The sequence below is a fragment of the Mesoplodon densirostris genome, chromosome 18 (genome assembly GCF_025265405.1).
Source record: "Mesoplodon densirostris isolate mMesDen1 chromosome 18, mMesDen1 primary haplotype, whole genome shotgun sequence".
NCBI lineage: Eukaryota > Metazoa > Chordata > Mammalia > Artiodactyla > Ziphiidae > Mesoplodon > Mesoplodon densirostris.
This window is the reverse complement of record NC_082678.1, coordinates 36,866,093-36,873,362: the sequence shown is the minus strand read 5'-3', so window position 1 is coordinate 36,873,362 and position 7,270 is coordinate 36,866,093. Positions and strand designations below refer to the sequence as shown.

General features: G+C 50.2%; 1 pseudogene; it reads left to right on the top strand.

The window, feature by feature from the left end:
• On the top strand, positions 1–771 carry LOC132479222 (pre-rRNA-processing protein TSR2 homolog; annotated as a pseudogene).
• The last annotated feature ends 6,499 nt before the right edge of the window (positions 772–7,270 follow it).

Here is a 7,270-nt window from a genome sequence, read left to right as displayed (position 1 = left end):
ATGCGCAGTTGGTTGAATCCGAGAACGCGGAATCCGTGGATGCGGAATCCGTGGATACGGAGTGCCCGCTGAACTACCCATTTTATGTAATGACTTGAGCATCTGTGGATGGGTCCTGGAACAAATCTGCCATGGATACGGAGGGACGACTGTATTACTTGTTTGTGAGGCCTACAGCCAGATGAGGAAAATTCGCGAGCACTCTGGGAACTAGTGACTGCACGGGGCTGGAAGCCTGGGGGGCCTTGCAGATCGGGGTGGAGAATGCCTTGGGGGCCTGCAGAGCCAGGGGAAGGCCACGTGGTGGGGGTGTGCAGCGGAGGAGTGCTTCTTCCACAGTGAGCACCTCGGCGAATAAAAGGCTCACTGTTTGGACCTTTACCCACCAACGTTGTGGACCCAGCAACTGACTTGGAGCTAGATGAGACAGAAAACTCCCTCGGGAACTCACGACCAAGGAGTGTGGTGTGGTTGTGGAGGATGGTGAGCCAGCGTCTGCAGACCAGTCCCACCACCTCCAGAGGGTGATGGGGCTGCTCAGAGGAAAGTGGGCTCCTCATCTCCCAAAGGAAGTGCAGGGTCAGAGCCTCAGTGCGTAGGCCCGCCAGAGAGACTGACCAGGATGAGGGTGATGTGGACCCCAGCGGAGATGGAGTCACAGCTACAGGTGGGGCCTGCCCCCAGCCTGAACCCTCGGGTCCCCACTCCCAGACTATTAAGGAAGAGGAGATAATGGAGGATGGCCGGCTCACTGTCCAGAGAGAAAAATGATGGGGATGGAAATGGTTGGGGCCCTTGTTTGCTGGTTGTCTGAGACTCCTTCGTAGGAGTTTTCTGGAGGATTGTGGGCCTCTGGACTGGTTACCCACCCCCCCCAACCCTTTCCCCATCCCCTGTCCAGCCTCTCCTCCAGGGGAGGAAGGGCCTGGTCTTGGCGTGGTGGGACCCCACTCACATCACCCCCTTGGGCCTTAAGTTACTGAGTGATGAGGCCTGGTTTCCCAGCGCAGCCCTCTTGGGTGCAGTCAGTGTGATGGGCGAGGCATGGGGTGTGGGCGGGGCCGGAGGGGGAGCTAATCCTGGCTGACGACAGTGGGCAGGTGGATTGTGAGGGGAGGGGACCAGCAGAGGACCAGTTCTCAGTGCCAGGGAACCAAACTCGGGCTGGGTTGGGAATGGTGAGATGAGCATGCAAACAGAAGGGAGACGCAGTAGGTCCCCTACTTCGAAGGGGCTCTGTTCTGAGAGCACGTCTGTAAATCCAATTTGTTCGTAAGTCCAACAAAGTTAGCCTAGGTACCTGACTAACACAATCGGCTCTGTGGTGCTGTATGTAATAGGTTTATAATACTTTTCACACCAGTATATTATGTCTGCTGAAATAAATATAGGTACTAGGGATCCAAAGAAATCATAAAGACCACACATAATATTGATCTCAGTTTTAACAAATGTGGTCACAGTGAAGTAATTGGATTAAAAAGATGATATCTGATTTTATCTATCAATCCAATATCTATAATATCTAAAGTACATTCCTATTCAAAATTCTTCAGAGTGAAAATGGTTCTGATGAACCCAGAGGCAGGACAGGAATAAAGACGCAGACGTAGAGAATGAACTTGAGGACACGGGGAGGGGGAAGGGTAAGCTGGGACGAAGTGAGAGAATGGCATGGACATATATACACTACCAAATGTAAAACAGATAGCTAGTGGGAAGCAGCCACATAGTACAGGGAGATCAGCTCGGTGCTTTGTGACCACCTAGAGGGGTGGGATAGGGAGGGTGGGAGGGAGACGCAAGAGGGAGGGGAGATGGGGATATATGTATACGTATAGCTGATTCACTTTGTTATACAACAGAAACTAACAGAACATTGTAAAGCAAATATACTCCAGTAAAGATGTTAAAAAATTATTCAGGGCCTCCCTGGTGGCGCAAGTGGTTGAGAGTCCGCCTGCCGATGCAGGGGATACGGGTTCGTGCCCCGGTCTGGGAGGATCCCATATGCCGCGGAGCGGCTGGGCCCATGAGCCATGGCCGCTGAGCCTGCGCGTCCGGAGCCTGCGCGTCCGGAGCCTGTGCTCCGCGACGGGGGAGGCCACAACAGTGAGAGGCCCGCATATCGCAAAAAAAAAAAAAAAAAAAAATTATTCAGAGTGAAACTATTTTATGGGCTTTAAATATAATTTTTTTTTTTTTTTTTTTTTTTTGCGGTACGCGGGCCTCTCACTGTTGTGGCCTCTCCCGTTGCGGAGCACAGGCTCCGGACACGCAGGCTCAGCGGCCACGGCTCACGGGCCCAGCTGCTCCGCGGCATGTGGGATCTTCCTGGACTGGGGCACGAACCTGCGTCCCCTGCATCGGCAGGCGGACTCTCAACCACTGCGCCACCAGGGAAGCCCTAAATATAATTTTTAAAGAAATATTTTATTCTAAGTTCTGCACTAGTACCAAAGAAATGATCACTTCTATTTTTTTACTAGTACTGTACTCTATACAGTAATGCACAGTAAAGTACACAAAAGCACAACCACTTGTAGATGATGCATGCACGTGAAAATGTACACCAGACGTGAACTAACTTAATGTGATTGGACACACGAACACACGTTCGCATCTTTGAAAGTTGCAACTTTGAAAGTTCATATGTAGGGGACTTACTGTTGTTGAAGACGCGAACCAAAGTAGCAGTGGAGCCCGCCCACCTTCCAGCCCTGCTCGCATAAACACACACACACACAGGGCAGCTCTCACCCTGCCCAGAACTCAGAACCTCCCAGGAACACATGCTTCCCGCAGCTTGGCCTCCAGCCCCGGGGTCCCTCAGGAAGTCTAAAACCTTGGCTACGTGGTGAGCTTGCGGGACCTGGGTTTGTTTTCTGGTTTTGTTTTCTGTCTCCTCCAACCTCTCTCCAAATCTTCATCCCATCCAAGTTCAGGGATGAGGCTTAAAACCTTAATAAATTGTATCTTATTATTTAATCTGTGGCTGGACCTGTGAGCAGCCCTGGAATCAGCCTTCTGGGAGTTCAGCCGGGGGCCCGCTCCTGGGCCCATGCCAGCAGCCTGGGACGTGTGGGCAGGCAGACAGACAGACGAACAGAGCACAGTGGTGCTCTGAACATTTCCAAGATAAACTGTATTTCTCTTTAAAAACAAAAAAACAAAGCAAAGCAAAAATACTTGTCTGTGAAACAATAGACTTGTCGTTGATAATGATAGAAACTTTACATCCTGACTCATAAGTTTTCCAAAGTTGTAGTCTGTGGTCGCCTAGGAGATGTGCCACCCAGACTCCCCTGGGAGGAAGGACGTGCTGTCCAGCTGGGGAGGGACTGTCAGTCCCCAGTTGTCTGCTCCTCCAGGACCTCAGCCCGAGAGCAGCCTGGCCACCCGGGGTCACGCCCTCCAGGGCAGCCCTAGCAGGTGACGGGTGAGCTGGGCTTTTTCACCTCAACTCCAGAGCTTTCTGCTGGGGTGGCCCAGGCATGGCCAAGCCTGCATCAGGGTTCTCCCTATGCCAGTCACTGATGTCCTTCCTGTCCCTGTCTCTCCTGTCACTGGTGTCAATCCCTAATGAGCATCTCCATTCCGACTCCAGGTCAACATCTGTTTCTGCAGAACCCAGCTGGGATGGCTGTTTTCTCATTTCAGTAGGTAAGTGATTTACAAGAGGGAGCAAAAACTTAGGCTGCGGGCTCCTCTGGTGGCGCAGTGGTTGAGAGTCCGCCTGCCAATGCAGGGGACACAGGTTTGAGCCCTGGTCTGGGAATATCCCATATGCCACGGAGCAACTGAGTCCGCACGCCACAACTACTGAGCCTGTGCTCTAGAGCCCGCGAGCCACAACTACTGAAGCCCACGCACCTAGAGCCCGTGCTCCGCAACAAGAGAAGCCACCGCAATGAGAAGCCCGTGCACCGCAACGAAGAGTAGCCCCCACTCGCCGCAACTAGAGAAAGCCCACGTGCAGCAATGAAGACCCAATGCAGCCAAAAATAAATAAATTTATTAAAAAAAAAAGAAAATTCCTGGCTGAAGTCTATTTTTCATATCATTCCAGAAGATTTGTGTTTATGATTCAGAAGATTTGTGGTTATATTTTCTAAAAGCTTTAAGAAATATATCCAAACTTTGTTGTCTCTTCACTTTATGTGCTTATTTCCATATTTTACTATAAAATCGTACACGTATAAACATCAAAGCTCTGCACACTAACAGTCCCGAGAATTTCAAAGCATCAGCAGTATGATCAAAGTAGAGACAATAGAACCAAAATAGAAGCAAACAGCAATGATGCGATTTGAAGAGAATAATTAACTGGTGATTCTCCTGATCTCAGAATGCCTGCCTGCCTGGGAGATGGGGCCGTGAACACTTGTCACATTTACTTGTCACAGAAGGTCCTTTTACCATCATAGCATCCCGTGGCATTTGGCTGATCAACTAAGTTTATGTTAGAATTTTTATTAGTAAGTGATTTCACCTCTCACTGTGGTTACTATTATACAATTTACTAACTGAAACATTTCGATAGTTTGTCAACAGGCATGTTTACACACACACACACACACATACACACACAGTTACTAGAACAAAGGACAATGAAAGTGAATCAGATTGGCAACTTTGCACGCTTTCAGAAGTAAAGTAAAAATCCCCCTTGCTTGCATTCCTGATTAAAGCCTAAATTTGACCCCCAGTCACCCTTCCTGAGTTACCCACCCACCCCTGCTTCTCCACCCTCCCTGCAGCACCCACAGCCTTGGACAACTCGACCTGTCCCCATCAACTCCAGTCCCTGGCTTGAGATGATTGCTCAGTGCACCTCTCCTAAGCGGGGCTGATCAGAATCCCTTCCTGAAGAATTTGGGGTTGAGACCGCTGGCTGCTGGCTCTCTGCCCATCTGCCCTGTCCACGGAGCCCTGAGGGGAAGGAACAAAGAAGCAGACTCCTCCTCCAGTCCCAGGCTCTGCTGGGAACCCGAGAGCCACACTTGTATCTTTATCTACATTCCTCTTTTATTTTTTTGCTTTATCACATTTGACGTTGGTTATGTGCTTATTGACATAGTCCTAACTAAACACTAACTAAACATCTCCTTAGCAAAGCTCTCCCACCCCACATGCCCCCCCCACTTCTCCTCGGTAGTGAGCCCTGAGGTCAGAAATCCTTCTGTGCATGCTGCATGCTTTATTTTTTAAAGCAATTGTGTGTTCCTGGGGCCCCTGTTTAGCCTGTGTGTACGGGATGGGATTCAGGTCTGAATTAAGGGCTTCTAGTGGCTTCTTTAAAACATCTCCATAAGGTCCTACTGTGGGGATGTAATTTTAATGATATTAAATATAAACAGCTCAAAATTGTATATTGATTATTAGCTTCAATTAACTTCAATTCCTAGTGGATGCAACCTTGTGAACAGGGCTGAGTTAGGAATGATGTCTCATGCACCGGCTCAGCTGACAGAGGATACACCTGTCCTCACCTGGATGGTGAGGTGACCAGCAGGAAGGTCGAGGCACTGCTCCCGGAGGGTGCTGAGGCCCCACGAGGCACCTCAGTGACAGATCCTGAAACCAGCAGCTTCGGCACCTCAGGACAGCCTGGACAGCTCACCCTCTGCTCCCTGGGATGTTGGCTGTTGTCAGGTACTGCATGGGAAAAGCCTGCCAGCCTTGGTCCAGGTGTGTTAGCCCTCCCCATTGCTTCCCTGCTGTCCAAAAATTTTATACCCATTGATTCTTCACAGAAAGTTTATAGGAAGTGAATTCTCCAGGCGACAGTTAGATAAACAACTCTTACACAGGTGTAACGGTCCATCCCTAGAACTGCAGAGCTTGCATTCTGTTCACCTAAGCACCACCTGGGGACTGGACAGAGGAGGGAAGGGGGAGACCCCAGCACTGGGCCGGGGGAGGGGAAGGGTTGCCTATGGCCAGCTTTGATCTCACTTTACTTACCCAACACACACTGAAATAGCGCTTTGTAGAACCAGGTAATCTTCCAAGCTCTTTCCACATTTCAGTCCTTCAATCCTCTCAACAACCCAATGAAGGTATATGTTGATGTTATATCTTCATTTTACAGATGAGGAAACCTAGGCAGGGGAGGTGAAGTGGCTGGTCCAGGGTCCTACAGCCCATAAGATATTTATCCCAGAGAACTACTTTTCAGTGAATTTTGGCACATTGAATCCTATATCCTATTTAAATACTCATGTTTAAAGAGAAAGGAAGATAATCTTTCAAAGAGGTAAGGAATCATCTCTACATGAATTTTTGTGTGTATGTGCAAACTTGCTTCATTTGCTCTTAATTTTTGAAGGCTGCAGACTTTCACAGGGTCTAACACGCACCTGGGCCAGATTTTGAAGTAGGGAGGGAATTAGGTAGGTGTGCACAGTGGGAGCATAAACCCAAGACCCCATATTTTAAGGGTTTCAGGAAGGGGCCAGTTCCTCTCCGGAGATTTCCTCCACTGACTGACTCAGGTTTGGAGGTTCTCAGGGTCCCTCTCTGGCCTTCAGAGGTCATTGTGCAGGGATGGGCCTGGGGTGGGAAATGTAGCTCTGGAGGTGAGGGATAACCTGAGAGCAAATACGTTAAACAAGTGAACATACAGTGCATGATAGGACCTGAGATTTCTGACATTCTCAAGCACGTGGTTTATAAAATGATTTCATAAGACACCTCTGAGGGAAAGGTGACAAATAAGTTCCTTGTCGCTTGAACGTTAATAATCGGGTGGAAAAGAAAACTCCCTTATGTGATGTAAGGTAAGTCTTAGGTCACACCGGCAGGACACCGGAGGCGAGAATCAAGCGTTCTCACTAGAGCCTTGAAAGAATGCAAAACTGAGTCTGCGAGCATTGGCAATTCTCGGGGAGGACGATCCTGAGCTGTCATCAGCTTCTCACAGAAGCCAAGAGACCCCAAGAAGTGCAGGATCCCTGCCCTACACGACGTCGTGAGGGACCCTGAGCAGTAAACGCAGTAGGGCTGGGAATTGGCAGCGTGACCCCTGGCTTTGGAGGGCGCGGGAAAGGCCGGGCTCTGGGAGATGCTCCTTTGCCCTCACCGCAGGCCTGGGGTCCACTCTGCACAGGGATGTCCCTGTCCCTCCCGCAGCCGGTGTTGGCGACCCGTTTCCCCGAAGCCCGCCTCCTAGCGGGTCCAGCCCGCGGCGCGCAGGCTCGCGCGCTCCCTCCCGCCTCCATCAGCAGCTGGGCACTCATTTTCCCGGCGGAGGGAGCGCGCCTGCCGC